Below are 18,038 nucleotides of genomic sequence, written 5' to 3'. Positions count from 1 at the left end.
TTTGCCACAGCTCGTATTTAATAATAAACAAAAATAAACAAACAGTTTAAACAACACACACCAAAGGAAAAAGGCACATTGGCCAAAGCAAAATAAAACACACACTAACAATTACTGTCAAAAAATGAGTACCTTTGTGGCATTCGCTCTCTCTTTCTCTACAGTTTCTCCTTTAACTCTCCTCCCCTCTAAGCCTGGAGTGGGTCTTTTATATTGTGGCTGGAGCCTTAATTACGTGTTTAATCAATTACCTTATTAAGGTTCCGGCCACATTCCCACAGGTTTTATTGGGATCGGGATTTAACCCCATCCTTGCCAGCTACACTTTATGAGACCGGCTTTTCGCTTTCGGTTTTCGTCTTTCGTCCGTCCGCAACAGCAATACATAAATAATAAAAAGGGCGGGCATCTTGCCACACCGTCATTAACCAATGATACAGTAAGTCTTTCTTGTGGCTTAGTGCTGGGAGGTGCACAGTAAAAAGAATGGCAACAATAATACATTATGATAATGACTCATTTTCTCGCAGGATTAGATTAGACAGAATTAAATTCAATTGTGACTGAATGGGCCAGCTGACGATGAGCAAGTCTGTGAATGAGTTATAGATCAGATGTGCTGGTGCTGAGGGCCACTGGTGGCAATGATGAGCGGGCTTACAGGCAACTTTTGACCTTTGAGGGGCATTGCGGCAAGCAGCTTGGGCACTGCGGCAATTGCCGCTTGTGCCGTCGGTTATTTGCATTTAAAAAGAAAAATAATGGGACGAATAGAGCTATGTTAAAGGTGAACTATATGTAACACTTTTTTTATATATATAGTTTTGCCATTTCTGCAAGATCAGGCTTCACAGTGTATCTCGGCTGAAGAAGCACAGCAGTATACGCTACACCGAAAAATTTAAATCTTTTTTTTTCGTGGCAGATAGGGGACACGAATTAGGGATGTAATAGGTTAAATGGTTAACCAATAAATAAATGCATACTGTTTTTACATAACAGTTAACCTAGAATACAAATTGATAAAATGTGTCCGGCATTTCGTACTTTAAAAGTAAATATCCACAACACCACATGTGCTCTTTACGCAGTGCCTCTGTTCAAGTCCTCTGCCTGTAACTTTTTATTTGGCAAAACATGACGTCAGGTTAGGCACGATTAGTCGACTGAAAACATCTATCAAACTAGTCTCAAGCTGTAAATTTCCGGTGTTCGTAGGCAGAGCACAGCAGCTGGCGTCAAAATGGAAACGATAGGAGTGTAAAGATGGAGCGGTCAAAACAAAGTTGTGTCGAATACCTGCGAAATAAAAATAAAAACATTTTAATTTAAGAAGCAGGTACGTTAATGTATTATTATTACTGCCACTTTTTACTTTACTTTGTGAAGTGGGTTCAAAAAGTTGCTTTACAAATATCAAACAATTGACAGTTTCTTAAAGAAAAAAGTGTTGGAAACGGGAGTAATGAAGTGGAATCAAGTGGCACTGCAGCAAAAGAAGTGCCGACAACAATTAACTGATCAGCAGTAAAAAAATAAAAATAAAAAAGCAAGCTTGTGCTAAATGGCTTCCTTTGCAGATATTTTTGATTGCTTCAATATTCTTAACTACAGGGGACAGATTACAGATTAACTATGAAGGAGATACTAGAAACTTAAAAAGGTGTACCACTACACATATCGTCAATGTGATACAATTATGATGCAATTAAAGAGGAGTTGTGCGCTAAGCTAAAATAAGACTAAATATATGTGGAAAGGGTATTTATTTAAAAGGTGCCCAACTAATAACACAGTCCCCTAAATTACTTAACTGAATCAAATCAACTCCTGCTCTTACCAGCTAGTACAAATGAGAGAAACTCATTTCAAAAATGTGTTCTATAGCTTTAAGCACCAAGCTTTTGGCAGTAAAGTTAGTGTATGACAGGAAATACACTGAGACTGGATGATGAATTTTAAAGATGTTACAGTACCTATGTATTGCTATATTTTATTAACCAGATTACACCATTTGAAGGATCAATTTGGGATTTTTTAAATTACAGTATGATCAAGGGTAAATGGCTCTGTGCACATCTGTGATGCGAGAGTGCACCAAAGTCTTCCTTCAGATCCAATAATCCTTTTTTTTATGTACAGTACAGGAAAAAGAATTGCTTGGGTCATTTTTGGACTTGACTGAGAAAGCGGAAGGGTAACCTCCTACGGCACTGAGACCATAATGTATTAATATTCTTCTTACATTTAGAAAGGGAAAGAAAATATTCTAGAAAACCAGATGCTGAATCTGTAGAGTAACATTAAAAAAAAAGCACTGTCACATGTTCCGGGGAAGCTAATAATAGACACATATTAAGAAAAACAATTGAATCCTGGTAAGGTTCCTGGTAGACTAGCTGGTTGATCAGTGACCTTAGAGGTTTGACTAAATTACGTTAATAAGCCATCTTCCTTAAATTCAAGCTATAATAGTAATACACAGGGCTTAAAACTCTAACTAGCCCTACGCCCAGTCCTGGATTTCAGAACAGGTAACCCAGGAACGGCTCATACAATTGAAATGACACTCAGAACTGAAATCACACTTCTCACAATATGAATCAGTCGAACCAGAGTCTGCAGCTTTACGAACATTCGTTATATATGTAGCTATAAGCAGCTTTATTTTTCTTAAAAATATTTCCCAACATAAAACCAGTGTCACCTTACAATAATTGATTTTGAGTTTCAGTGTTTTAAAATAAAATATCAAACAGAACAAAATTTCAATGTACCATTTGTAATTCAGTAATATGAGAGAATTGGTCAGGGGTCTGAATACTTTTGCAAGGCACTGTATATATAATAATCCCAGGTCTGCTTGTAGGGTTCATTTGAGCTTCAAGCCATACAATGCATTCTGTAGTTTAAATACCAGTTAATGTAAACTTCTAATTCTAGTCAAAATCCAAATCTAAACACTTATGCTCCTGCTCACCCACCCGAAACACTCCGTGTGAATTTCTAAAAGCAATCAATGTTTTACAATTAGCTTTAAATCACGTAAAAGCACAATGCTCACAGTCAAATGCAGTAAAACCTTAAAGTTAAACTGCTATGCAATAGGAACAATGAAAAGGATTACCAGAACTATAAGACAGAACAAACAAAAAGTAAACGTGAATAGTTGGTTTTATTGAAACTCAACATTAGAAAAACTGAAAATACACAGCATCCCTGGGGTATTTATTTGACGCTAATTTTAATGAATTTTAAAATTAACAATGTCATGATAAGAATTGTAGGGCCTGTAAAAAATGTTGCCTTGTTGCTTAGTCACGAAACCACCGCGCGTTTTTCAGCATATATTGTGTTTGTAGACATTACCCCACTCGTGATATTGGAGTTGTATTCACGTTAGGATGACAACAACAAAACAAAACGTATCTTGGAAATATGCAGCACTTCAATTCTCAAGAAAATGCGTGGACTTCCTGGTTTACACATCAATACATATCAATTTAAAAGCAACACACAGTTTAAAAAAAAAAAAAAAAAAAAAAGCTTACTGTGTCAAAATGCTTACGCTGGTCAGACAGTACAGTTGCTGATAACTTACTGGAATGGAAGCACGACACGCTGACCCTCAGTCCCCCCGCCTATAAACACAGATGTCAAAAAATCAGAAATCAGCGACCTTTCAAATTTACGTTTTGTTTTCTAATCGGCAACCCCGATCTTTCATAGTAGTGTTACCAGCAGAAAAATAAAATAACAATTTTAATGGATATTGGGTTGCTGCTCAATTAATCGCCTCATTAAACACTTGCAACTCAAATGTGCCCTGTCCCTGCCAGTTTTTATTGACAATTGGCTGCCTAGGTAGACACTCGTACCTGGCTTGTTCCGCACAACACTTGGCCTAAGCGACGGAGCTGAATGCATGAATTATTGACAAAACTAAACCCCCGAGTCACTCAATACCTGCTCTACCCCATGGCACCCTAAAATAAATTAATGCGACACCCTTCCTGACATTTTGCAACATGACACTCGCACATAAAGATAATTTTCCATAAACTATTATCAGCGGCCTCGCCTATTGCATACCGAAACCCTTGCAAAAAAACTTTATTTTTTAATTCTGAAGTCAAATCCATGAAAATAGATATTAGTATTAGTATTAGTATTATTGTTTTACAATAACCTACCTTTGACGAGCAAGACAGCAAAGTTTAATGCATTTAGACGTCAAAATGCACAGAATCCCGGACACAGTGGTGGTTCTGCTGAAGAAAATTGTCTGGTTGTGTGTTGTTTAAATGTTATTTTCATGAAATTTTTAATCAACTTGCTCTTTCCCTCCCCTGCTGGTTGGTTTGAGTTTGTATGCCGCACTGTGCCCGTCCTATAAACAAGTACCCATCCCCAATACAAATAGGGCCTGTCAGTTTCCCAAAAAGACTAAGATAAACTGCATGCTTGAAGTTTATAAGAAGCACGTCGTATTGGGACCGCTCAGTTGTGTCCCCCTTTGTCCTTTTCATACCATGCAATCAAATATTACATGACAATTATCGTTGTGTATCACTCCGCAAGTATGTTCTGGTCAAGGCAGCAGAAACAGTTCGCTTCACAAAGCAGGAAGTACTGACTTTATATGAAGCTTACACCAAAAGTCTGATGTACGGAAGTTTTTCCTTCATTTTTCTCGTTTCGTTTTTTTTTTGTTTTTTTTTTATCATTGAAACATGGAAAGAGGTCTGATTTATGACATTTTACTCTCCAAATTGGGTGTCTGTATTAATACAAATTGATATTTTTCAGTGGTTTCTTTTTCAATTAATTTTACATAGGTGCGTGGGGGTATTGCCGCTGCCTCGGTGTTGTTAAAGCTACAGTACTTTTTTCAAATATGTATTTTACGCCTAGCTTCAGCTCCCGTGTGATAGACAACTAATTTGACGGGGTTATTTTTTAATACAGTATTTTAAGCCACACTGTTGCAAGACTTAAGACATCCTTCATGTCTTCTCACATAGTCTGCCTGTCAAATTGATGCCACTCACAAACTAACTATGAAGTTTGACGTGGAGTACGTGCTTGGGTTGGGCAGTGCACAGTAATGTAAAGTGGCATGACTTTTTAAAAAATGTATATTCATGTTTCTTTGATTATTATAATTGCAAATATTTTTTAACTAATATAACTGTATAAAACCTGAAATTTATAACACATGCTTTTTAAAGTGGACTAATATCAGCAGTTGTTCATGAGAAATTGTGCAGTACTGACTGTTGATATTTTGGTTAGCTATTCTGCCTGACCTCTTCTCAACAAGAACCCTTTTGCAGATACCAGATTTTGGGGGTTTTGTTACTGCAAATGTGGTTACATTTTAGTAGTCATTCATTCATTGTAGCAAGTGATGGGATTGGGCTGTATTCAAAACCTTTAATTGTATTTTGTTTTTTTACTTTGGAGTAAAACATCCTGTCAGTTTCTTTTTGTCTTAGCAGCCTCTGTAAAGGCTTAGATAATACATACATTTTATTTGTTTTTTTATTTTTACAGGGCATAACCCAGTGGAGGTAACCTTTTGACAGAGAATGAGGTTACAAAATTCAAACAAAACTAATTGTACACTGTCTTCAACATTAGAAATCAAAGGCTTCACCACAATCAGAATTAGGCCAAACGGATTGATTACTAATTTCACACAAGACCTCCTCTAGTTTGATGTAACCTTAAGTGTATTGATTTTGTTCATGTCTTGTGTGACCTACCTTATAGTACTGTAGTTATGGATATGACTACTTGATCTTTGCAGTAAACCAGTTATTTACTTTTCTACTTGCATATTCAGGTCTGCCACAGCAACAGAAGTGAAGGGGCTGGACACTGGGTTAACTAGTATAAAATACAAACACAGAAACCGCAACACTGCACACTATTGGAAACACTTAGAAAAATAGTGGGTTCAATACACACTCGCTGCAGAAGGGAACTTAAAAGTATTGACTCCCTAAACTTAATATAAGATAATTCAAGAAAACAAGTTAAATACAAGCATTTGGTGAACATTAGCCACTAATTAATATGACAAAGACCAAAATACACAATTTCTGGTAGTTTAACAAACAATCTTTATAAAAAAATAAACACTTAGGCAATTTCAAATATTTAGTCATGACAAAAGTATTGGCTATTCGCACTTTTACATTAACAGTCTGTAAAAATGTAATATAACTATTACAAATGTATATTAATTGATTGAAAACCATCACAGCAGCTAAACTGCATTATAAAATCAATAGCCAGAAAAAGAGATAATTATTTCCAATATCTGTTGAAGAACATTTTAGCTACACAGCAGATGATGGTCAAGACAAAGGAGTTGGATTTACGTTTCAGAAAAGCACTCGTAGCAAACTACAACAATGGCCATGGCTACAGAACAGTATCAAAGAAATATGGAATACCAAAATTTACAATCAGAGCAATAATCCATAAAAATCCAAGATTAACAGCCACTATGAGTCAAATTACTCAAAAAAATGTATTTTGCACAGTCATTTTTCTCTTTTAACATTTAACTAACTATTCCAAAACATAAAATAAAATGACACACAATACAGATTTCACATAGCACAAAATCATATATTAACAGCACTGAAAGTGTGGATTGTAATGGCTTTTGTTGCTCTATTGCAAACACTAGTATTATAGATTATATTAGCTGGCAACGTGGGTGCAGGTCTCTTGTCTTGAAGGGATGGCTCTGAGGGCCCCTGAGCTAATAGAAGCAAATATTTTTTTGACAGAGAAAAAAATAAGTATATAACACAGTAATAAATCAAAACATTTATATTGAGACGTCCAATATAATAAACCTTGCATTTTTTATTTTCCCAGAAGCAGATTAAATTTGCAAATAATTATCTTGAAATAATGCAGTCTGGTGTGACCCTCCAGTGGGGAATGGCTTGTGCTTTTAACCCACAGCACAAACCAAGACCCCCAGCATGATTCCTAGACTACCAGTTTATGGCCTTTCCAGTAACATCTGATTTAGGAATTATTGTAATGATCTAAAATGGTGGTCATCACAGAGCTTGAGTTTACAAAGACCTGTGAGATTAAAGAGCAACTTGGCATGGGCATGAAGTATAACAGCAAAATTAACTAATGGATTCAAATTCTTGGCAGCGTTCATTTTGTACAGATTTTTTTGTTTCATTTTCTGGAGGAAAGGAAAATACTATTTCCTTTTTTTACAGTGCTGATTAACAGCCAAGATTAGGTTAGATTATTAGGTTAGAGTCTATGAAGAAAATAAAAAAGGAAGCAGGAGACCCACCTCACTAACCCCCCTCCCCATCCCTCACTCATACTGTCCCCATGCCAGTCTGGTACCCAGTTCTGGGGATCAGCCCTCTCTGGCTGCCAGTAGTTTCCGTGTCTAACTGATGACAAACTGTGAATAATGTGACCTTCACTCCAGTGAATATGTGCAGGCTTTGAAGCAAGAGCTGTGTTATCTGCTTCCTGCCTCTAAAGCAGACTACTTATGATGACAGTGTGTGGGAAGAACAGCTAAACTTGTTCCTGTTAATTCTGCCTCGGGAATATCATGCAACTATTTGGTTGAACTTGTAATTAATTGGTTATCTCAGCTCATTTAATTTTTTTAGCAGACGCCCTTATCCAGGGCGACTTACAATTGTTACAAAATATCACAGTACAAAGTATCACATTACCAAATAACACATTACAAAATATCACATTACAGATAAGAGCAGTTATAAGGTACAGTAAAATCAGTAGAAAATAAGATCAAATTCAAATAAGTGCAAAATAAAGAATACAGTAAATAATTAAATTTAAGAGCGAGTTCAACTAAGAGCAGTTAACTTAGAGTAAAAATATTTGCTTATACGGGTAAAGTCCATTAAGAGCATGTAGTAAGTACGATAAGTGGATGAGAACGATTTCAAATAAGAGCAATTACAAAAAATATAAATACGGATACATATAAGAGTAAAGTTGAGTACCAGATACAGGAAGTAGTTATAATTAAGAGCAGGGTATGGAGCAGTTCAGTGCAAGTACAAGCTGATGCAAGTACTGGTACAACTGGGTACCATGTGGTCCAGTATAGTCGAGAGTTGTGAGGTTTACAGATGCTGTCTGGACAGGTGTGTCTTGAGGAAGTGCCAGAAGGTGGTCAGGGACTGAGCAGTCCTGTTATCCGTGGGGCAAGGATGGAGAAGGAGCGGGCTCTGGAAGCGGGGGAGCTGGATATGGGGGGGGGGGGAGATCTAGGCATCATCAGCATAGAAATGATACAAGAACCATGGAGATGAGGGGACCCAGGGGGCGGGTGTAGAGAGAAAACAGAAGGGGTCCTAGGACTGACCCTTGGGGGACACCTGTCGAAAGAGAGCAAGAGTCAAAGGGTGTGCCACACCAGGACACCTGGTACATGCAATCAGAGAGGTAGGAGGAGAACCAGGCAAGAACAGTGCCAGAGTGTCTCAGGTTAGCGAGGGAGGGATGAGGGATCAAGGAAGGGTTTTTTAAGATGGGGGTGATGCAGGCCTGTTTGAAGGCAGAGGGCTGTGTGGTCCAGTGGTTAAAGAAAAGGATTTGTAACCATGAGGTCCCCGGTTCAAATCCCACCTCAGCCACTGACTCATTGTGTGACCCTGAGCAGGTCCCTTAACCTCCTTGTGCTCCGCCTTTCAGGTGAGACGTAATTGTAAGTGACTCTGCAGCTGATGCATAGTTCACACACCCTAGTCTCTGTAAGTCGCCTTGGATAAAGGCGTCTGCTAAATAAATAAATAAACAAATAATAAGAGGGGAAACAGCCAGAGAGCAGAGAGGTGTTGCGAAGAGAGGAAATGAAAGGGAGTAGAACAGGGGCAGCAGTCTGCAACAGGTGAGTGGAGAGGGGGTTCAGAGCACACGTGGTGGTTTATGGCTCTGGAGCAGGGAGCAAAGTTGAGAGTCCGAGAGGAGGAGAAGGAGGGTAGATTAGTAGGGGTTGCAGAGGGTGATGGGGAGTGAGTGAGCATACAGGGTAGGTGGGGATGGAGGCGTGGTATTCAAGAGTTTGCGGATGTCTGATTTTGGAAGAGGAGAAGGAGGCAGTCATCAGACGAGATAGAGGAAGGTGGAAGGGGGGGCTAAGGAGAGAGGAGAAGGTAAAGAAAAGTTTACGGGGATTGTTAGTAGAAGACTGAATGACAGAGTGGAAGTAGGAGCGTTTGGCAGAGGCAGCAGGGAGATTGGTTTTCTTCCATTTCTTTTCAGCAGAGTGCAGTTCAGTACAAGCCGAGATTCAGGGCTGGGGCGGGGAGAAGCGGCTAGGTCGAGGGGTGAGGGGGCAAAGGGAGTCGAGGCAGGAGGTGAAGGAGGAGAAGAGGGTGGAGATAGCCAAGTCTACAGAGAGTTGGGAGAAAGTTGATAGAGAGGAGGTGTGAGAGAGCAGCAGAGGAGAAGACAGAGGGTGAGAGAGAACGAAGGGGGTCGGCGGAGTAGAGAATGGAAAGGGCGGCCGGAGTGGTAGTGATATCAGGGGAGATCCAGGTTTCAAAGAGAGCTAGGAAGTAAAGAGAGAGGAGAGAGAAAGGCAGAGATAAAATCAGCTTTGTTGGAAGCCGAGTGACAATTGCAAAGGGCGCCAGAGAAAGCACGGGTGGTAGGGTGAGGGGGGGGGGGTGGGGGTGGTGAGCAGCAGAGGAAAGGGGGAGAGGCAGGGAGATCAGGTTAGAGGAGTTAGATTTGCAGCGACAGGTAGAAACCAGAGGACAAGTATGAGAGGAGAGGTTTACGGGGATATTAAAGTTAGTCATGGTAGGGAGCAGTAGAGGAAAGGAAGTAGAAATGGATACAGGAGAAGGTGGTGCCAAAAGGGAGGCGAAAACAGACAGGTACAGGCAGGGCCGGATTAAGGTATGAGGGGCTTAAGGCTAATGGAGGGAAGGGCCTAAGTATTTATTACATATTGCAAAAAAATTATGAAGTCAAACATATTTATTTATTTACCTATGTAAAATTAATAAATTTATTCAACTCAAGGTAAATTCATCAAACATAAATCACTCACTACACTCATTTCTTCAAACAAACAACATTTTTTTCCTAGCTTTAGCTGTGGCAAAGTCATGAATGATGTCATCGTAATTCAAAGACCTGACGATTTCATTCTCAATGCTCAAGAGGGACAAAGCACCGAGATGCTCTTGAGTCATGGTGGATCGGAGGACATTTTTGACCCTTTTTAGAAGAGAGAAGATTTTATTTTTTTAGATCATATAAATAAAAACTATTAAATGGTTTATTATAGTAATCGTTAACTTTTAACATAAAGATTCGAAAATCTTAAAATAAACCTAATAAAAACATGGAAATGTACCTTGCACTCCGAAGAGTCGATTCATCTGGCCACAAAGTTCAAAAATTATGATTACAAATACGGTTAAATAAAATCTTTAAAATGTAACATGTCTATACAATAAACTATAAATAAATAGCACCACATACAACAAAGCAAGCAAACGTGAACGCTAAAGTAAAGGAAATAAAAAGGCAGGCAGACTCAAGACAGAAACGACTTGAAAAATGAAAAGTGTTCAACTAGTGAAGGCTGAAGACAAAGTGAGTAGTTTGCTAACTGACCACGAGGGTGCTACAATTCGTGTCGCTAATGTCATCAATTTGTACAAAGCAATATCTAATGACACAAAAAATTTCCTATCGCCGTGCTACCGTTGCTCAGCTGTTACTTCAGTATGGAATGGAAGGCCTAAAGGAGGCCCTACAAAATATAAGGGCCTAAGGCTATAGCCTTATTAGCCTATGGGTTAATCTGGCCCTGGGTACAGGAGAAGAGCATTCATTAATAAAAAGCAAAGAAAGAAATGTATGCAAACCTGGTCTGGAGTTGGATCCTTCATGTTTGATGCTTGGATAGATTTTGCAGCTGCTGAGCTGGCACTGAGAGGTCAAGAGCTGTGTGCATCAGCCAATGGCTTTGCAAATTAGTCTAATCAAGTCAACCATCAAGTTAATGGAGAGGCAAGGGCCGGATATGAACCGCAAACCAAACGGTCCAAAGACTTACCATTCATCTAAAGAGCAAGCTCTGTAGTCGAGAGGTAAATACTGGATTTATGCTGATTTTGGTATTATTAACTCATCAGCTCCTAGAGGGGACTAATTACAAACTCTTTTTGCTTATAACCCATTGATGACCTCTAGGGGTACAGCAGTGAGTTTAAATTATATTTTGTGGGATTGATTTTTAATCTAATGCAACACTTGTGGTTCTCCATCTCTATAAAATCCTTATAATAATGCCCTGCAGCACATCTGTTATTCCATATGTTATAAGTTTATGTTGTTAATAAGTTGTATTTTTTTGTAACAAGCAGCATCCCTGGATTACTGTAAACTGTATTTGCAGCAAATACTGTATATTCCTCTCCTGACCTCTATTGGCCGAACTAAGAATAACAGTGACATAATAAGACACTTCCCTCCAACAAGTATTAAGACAGATAAATAAATGCAGACCAACTAGCGGTGGAGCATCTGTTGTCCGTTTTGACCTCAGTCAGACCTGTTACTGAGGATATTGCAGACCATAAATACAGTAATTGCGAGACATTTTAGTGAGCCATCAGTCCCACAAACGCACACAGATATGAAAGGTACACCAGATATGATTCATTTATTGGGACCACTGTTTTTCAGGTTCTCCAATGATGACAACCAAGACTGGCTTGACATTCAAAGTACCTGCTGCCTCCATAGTAGAAACCCATTTTTGGTCTGGTTACTAATACACAGCAGGCTACATTCTCAAAGCCATTAAATAATTTTTTATAAAAGGAAAAAAAGTCACTAAATCAGAAATAAAACAACTTAGACATTTAATTTAGGAGCTTGTACATAATATTTTTTTTCTGACTGTATATGTGTTATAGGGCAGATGCTGGGTACAAACTGGCGACCCTGCACACTGCAAGCAAGCGTCTTAACCACAATACAAAACAGCCGGGCTCATCTTTTTGTAGTTTTAGGGCTTTTACCTTCATCTCAACTCAATATATTTTCTTTATTTAGGATAAATAGCTGTCATTGTTGTTGTATTTTATTTTATTTTTTACTTTTCCCTTTTATGATGTTTGAGTGGTTCTGGGTTCTGTTGCTCCTATATTGAGCTCTCATTTATTGGCTTTACCAAGCCATCAGCTGGATAAGGAACAAACAAGATGGGGAACATTTTGACTGTTACACCCTGAGAATTGGTGAGCCCTAGCATACACACCGTGATCAATCACTGATTATACAGGGGTGCAAATTTGGCATTATGACGCTAGAGTCTTGAGCCAGGGTACCTCATATAGCGCCAGCAACTCTAAATTCTTGCACCACTAGACATGTTTATTTATCTATCTATCTATCTATCTATCTATCTATCTATCTATCTAGTAGCAATCCTTGTACTGTATTCCTGCTGTGTATGTGCATTTACGTACTGTGTGTGTCTATATCATTCCCGCTGTTTGTAATTGTAAATCCCCACTCTGTATTTCCCGCTGCTGTTTTGTTTACCTCTGTCTGTCTGTGCCTGCCTGTGTGTGTGCGTTCTGTGTCTCCCCTGTAATTGGCTGTTGTCTGTCTGTCCCCATTGGTTGTTGTTCGTCTGTGCCTATTGGTCCTAGTGTGCAGCTAAGGACCAATAGGATGTGTGTCAGCTCTGGTACCCTGATCTGCATAAAGGGCGGAGCTGAAGGTATAAGAAGGGGTTGGACCTGACATTTTGTGTGCGTGTGACCTGAGTAGCTGACAGAGCTGTGGATTCAGGTGACTAAAAAGTATTAAGAGAAAAGCAAGCGTCTTCACCTGTTTTCTGCCTCCTGTAAAACGCTACACTGGTGTCAGAAAGGAATTTGTGATGGGACCCCAAGTGTTAGGCAGGAGATGGAGAGATGAGTGTCGAAAATTGCAAAAAGGAGATTGCCTGGATGGAGGAACAGGTCTTGGCCAGTGCTAGAGGGTGGTGTTCCCTGATGGCAGAGTGCATGGGGCCCAGCTGGGTCCCACACAGCACCGCACCAGATACCTGGAGCCAGGAGAGACCGCAGACCACCCAAACAGACACTGGCAACAGTGCAGCAAGACAGCGGAGCGTGAAGCTACCCAGCTTTGACGGCACCATGAGCTGGGAGGCTTTCCATGCTCAGCTGAAGCGAGGGAGAAAAGGCGCAACAACTAATGCCAGCACTGAGCGGAGATGCCTGATAGTGTTGCTGAACCCACCCTGGTGGCCACCCTTCAACACCGGTTCAGCAGTACGGGAGAGCCAGAGCTTCTGAGGGCCCAATTCCAAAGATGGGAGCAGACGGCTGGAGAAAGTCTAGCTCGATTGGCCACCGACCTGGAGATAGAAGCAAGGCAGGCGTATCTCAACACTGCCACCCAGGAACAAGAGGAGCAAGCCTGGTTCCAGTTCATCGAAGCCATGGGACCGGGTGAGCTCTGAAAGTATCTGCATCTCACCAAACCCCGATCACTGCAGGCTGCCCTTCAGCTCGCCAAAGAATGGGAAGATGTGACCTGGGAGGAGAGCAGCACCCGTCAGGGTCCCACAGTTCAGAGGGCCGAACGAGATGAAAGCAATACCATCCAGAGCATCGCGCCACTCACAGCGATCCTGCGGGATCGTGGCCTTCCAGCAAGCCATACTGGGATGGTCCAGACCATCACCAACCACCAGTCCCTGTCTCTGTTGGGGATGTGGCCAGCCCGATCAACTCAGCTTCTACTGCCCCTGAAAGGAGCCGCGACCTGAACCCCATCGGCCACCGGCGGGAAATGATAACGGGGCCTATGTGAAAGGGGAAACATCGACCAGAGTCTTCAACTCCAACCCAATTGCCAGTGCGGGATGACCGGTGCTCCAGAAAGGACAACATGTTGTATCAGAATAATATGTAAACAAACAAGCCAAAACGTAAAATAACTGCAAACAAAGATGCACACAAAGAGACAGTATTTCTGAACTTGAAATGTTATTCTTTAAAAGGTATGAAAACGATGGGTTATTATCATAACCCTGGTTCCCTGAAATAGGAATAGTAACCATTACAAAAAATGGGTGTTCCCCTTTAAGACACCCGAACCTGAAAATTTTATACCAAAGACACTCGTCAGAAGAGGATGACGTAGGGCTGCTCCACCTCCGCAAACATAAACTCACTATTCACCCTGACAGTATTGTCATTTTCCTTTGAGAACCGCGACCAAGGACGCCATGAACTTGAAGTTAATGGTTAATATTCCTATTTCAGGGGACCAGGGTTATGATAATAACCTATCGTTCCCTTTCATGTAGGGAAAATTAACCATTACAAAATGGGTGAGTATACCCAAGCTGTTGCAAGGGCATGGAGCACACATAAATAAACAACAAGGGGCAAGCCAAAGCCGCCTTGTGCCTGTAATCACTATACCAGCATAGCTGGAATAAAAACATTAGTATAGACTCACCTCTAATGTTCTGTGAGTATACCCAATCTGTTGCAAGGACATGGTATACAACACTGAGCTAGCCAGAACCGCTTTGTGCTACAAACAGTGTTCTAGTAAACTGAAAAACATTAGAATGGACTCACCTCTAATGTTCTGACATGAGACTGTGCAGAGGTGGGGTGCCACTACTGTGAAAGGCAAGAGGCAAGGGAGTGAGACACTGGGAGAAGACGGGGACGGTGTGACAGTAAGGGAAGTACAGCCTCTGCCAATCGCGGACTGGCGAGAACAGCAACGGTAAGACCCGGCGCTCAGTCTGCTCGTCAGGTGGAAGGAGGATCGCTGGCCTGACTGGAATGAAGTAGCTCTGCTCTCCCAGACTCTGGTCCCAGTAGGCTACTCTGGAAATGCGAGAAGGCGTTCTGCACCGCTGATGACAAATTCCTGCCACTGGGGAAGCTCGCCTACAACTGGTGGTGCCCACCTCACTCCAGCGCACTGTGCTCCAAGCTAACCACGGTGCGCCCGGACGCTGTCACGCCTCCGCGACCAGTACTTCTGGGGACGCTGCCACTGCGATGTGGTAATTTGCCGCCAGCGGTGCGACGACTGCACCGCAAAGAAAGGTCCCACTGAGCAGTCACACGCCCCTCTGCAATAGTGCCAGGTCGTTGAACCAATGGAGAGGGTGGCCATTGATGTGCTGGGCCCCTTTCCTACCTCAGACAGAAGGAACCAGTTTGTTTTGGCAGCAGTGGATTACTTCACCAAGTGGCCAGAAGCCTACATGCTGCCAAACCAGGAGGCACAGACACTAGGGGACGCACTCATCGGCGGGTTCTTCTCCCGGTTTTGGGTCCCACAAGAGCTCCACTCCAACCAGGGCCGGTAACTTTGAAAGCAAGGTCTTCAGCGATGTCTGCAAGTGGCTGGGGATCAATAAGACCCCCACCACCCTCCTTCACCTGCCGCACTGCAGTAAAAGATTCGACGTGCAGCACTCCTGCTCTGCTAATGATGGGACGGGAACTGCAGACGGCAGCTGCGATCCCCTATGGACAACCACCAGGGGTAAAGGAGCCGCCAGGGACAGAGTACACCCAACGCCTGCAGGATCGCCTCGGTAGCGCCCATTCCTTTGCCCAGGAGCAGCTCCATGCCGCCGGAGTCCGACAACAGCGGAACTATGACCTGTGAGAGAGAGGCCACCACTTCCAGCCAGGTGAGTTGGTCTGAGTCTATAGCCACTGCTGAAAGAAAGGGCGTTCTCTGAAACTGGACGGACACCCTGGGTGAGACCCTGTCTGTGCTGTTTGTCTTTGCCCATTGGTCCTGGTGTGTGACTGAGGACCAGTGTGTAAGCTCTGATACCCAATTAGAATAAAGGGGCGGAGCTATGTTATAAGAGGGCACTGGGCAGCCAATTGTGTGTGTTCTCAAAGCTGGTTCCTGTTCCAGGATTGCAGTGAAGAAGACAGAGCAGTGGTCTCTGAGTAATTAAAGCAATTGAACTTGAATCAAGCGTGTTGTCTCCTTCCTTTCTACTGCCTGTGAAACGCTACTGTATGTTTGTGAAAATGCGTTTTGAGGTTTAACTCGCTTTAATTAATTAATTAATTAATTAATTAATTAATTAGTGGGTACAACACAGCATTTTGTCTTTTGATAGTTGCAGAGTAGTAAAAATGTAAATAAAAATCTAAATGTTTCTTGAGGTGTTGGATATAACAGACCAGGTTTGATAGCACTTACGAGATCCTAAAACAATCTTCATTACTAATATTTAAATCCAGAATAAATTGAATTCCAAATAAAAAAAAAAACACTGTTGAAGTATTATTATTGGGGGGTTTTAAATTTCTAAATCCCATGTGTTTACAATTACCAAAATGATTGAACAGCAAAAATGATGTCATTGGCTTGCCAGAGACAAATAACCTTTTTAATTTCTAGGGGCCAGCAGCCATTGGCCTTAAAACAAAAAAAAATGTTCACCTCGCTTCGCTCGGCACATCCTACTACTTTCTCCTTTCAGAAGTTGGCATCTCTGGGGAAAGCAGTAAAACTGAACAGTTCTGAGGATAACTGGTAGCTGGTTCCATGAAATACATGAAATACGCTTTAAAAAAATCAATAATAAGGGAAATTGCAAATCATGGCGGCGAGAGATTATCTTCTACGGTGCAAATATAGATTTGCTGAGTGCTGTCGACTTCTTGAGACAGACAATGTTGAGATGTTTGTATTAACAAGTACACAATAGTTTTTTTTTATTTTAGAATTATTTTTATTTAAGTTTTATAATTAAATATTGAATTATCTTAGCTAATATTAGATTCAATATCAGATCTTTCAGCACTTGTTTAAAATTACATATTACTTGCAGTGGTAAGATGTAAGGTGACTTTTAATTGGATAATTTATTACACATACTACTTTCTTTAAATTCATTGGTTCTAATTTAATTTTCACTGATTGACCAAATTAGTATGTGTAATAATTAGAATTACAACATGTACTAAAGTCAGATTAGGCCCTATCCACACTACATAACCAATCTTGAGAACTGTACTCAAAATCGTCCACACTGAAGTACCATTTCATATTATCGGGTTTAATGCATCCACACACTACCAGAATAATTAGGTTACAGTTCCTAGCAGCGCAATGAACTGTGGAAGTGAATATGATAATATCCCACCATGCACTGTATTTTATTTTTAAATAATGGGTTATGCTTCATATTAATAGAGGTGCATATTGCTAAAAAGAAATAAAACAAGTAAAACAAGTTTTTGAGTTATTTTTAATCAGCTGACATCTCTTTAAACAAATTGAGCTGATTCTGTTTTCATAATTAAACTCAGAAAAAAGCTTTAATTACAAAACAATCTTTGTTTTTACCTTCATATCTTGCCTGTGTCTAATTCTGGTCCCCTTAATTTTATTTCAAGCAGAGCTGACAAATTCCTGATCCTACTTTTAACTCTCATTTCATTTTTGCAGTCGCCTAATTCAGCGTTGTTTTTGTTACAGTTTTATTTTTTTAAGCATGAAAATGAATACCCATTGCAGAGTGTACACTGATAGCAAGTCCTTCAGGTGCCAGTATTTCACCAAACATACCACATTTTGGGATATTGAAGGATACACAAAAAATGTAGTTCGGTATTACAGCGTCCAGACTTCTGATAAACCTCACTACCTGATGCGATCTAATTAGAACCGGACTCGAGACTACCTCCTGAGATGGTCTCAAGTCTGGTTCTCGAGTCCGGTATTAAACACTACGTAGTGTAGACGCAAACTGTATTTAGCACTTTAAACCAGTTTAAAGACAACTAATATGGTTTAAAGGCATAATGTAGACAGGGCCTTAGAACGTGCTTGCACTCGACCAATAGCAGTCAACTACTGGGTGTGTCACCATAAATGATAAACCGATGCTCATCGACATCGCTTCGGAGATGGACATTCCAGGCGAGTTAGTTATAGGTCTGTAATTACTG

At 40.7% G+C, this 18,038-nt stretch overlaps 1 protein-coding gene across 8 annotated transcripts in view; it reads right to left on the bottom strand.

Moving 5' to 3' along the window:
• Positions 1-4,617, bottom strand: part of LOC117411115 (transcriptional-regulating factor 1-like) — a 102,727-nt gene extending 98,110 nt beyond the window's left edge. For 5 of the 8 annotated variants that reach the window (XM_034018276.3, XM_034018278.3, XM_059025552.1 and 2 more), the window contains exons 1-2: positions 4,194-4,615; positions 3,552-3,641 (exon numbers count right to left, since the gene is read on the bottom strand). The gene's annotated coding sequence lies outside the window, so the exon portion shown is untranslated. Of the gene's footprint in view, positions 1-3,551; positions 3,642-4,193 lie in introns of all 8 variants that reach the window. The other 3 variants (XM_059025556.1, XM_059025555.1, XM_059025550.1) reach the window with 3 other exon arrangements.
• Positions 4,618-18,038: the final 13,421 nt, after the last annotated feature.

This window comes from Acipenser ruthenus, chromosome 6 (assembly GCF_902713425.1).
Source record: "Acipenser ruthenus chromosome 6, fAciRut3.2 maternal haplotype, whole genome shotgun sequence".
Classification (NCBI taxonomy): domain Eukaryota; kingdom Metazoa; phylum Chordata; class Actinopteri; order Acipenseriformes; family Acipenseridae; genus Acipenser; species Acipenser ruthenus.
This window is presented reverse-complemented; position numbering and strand designations above follow the sequence as displayed.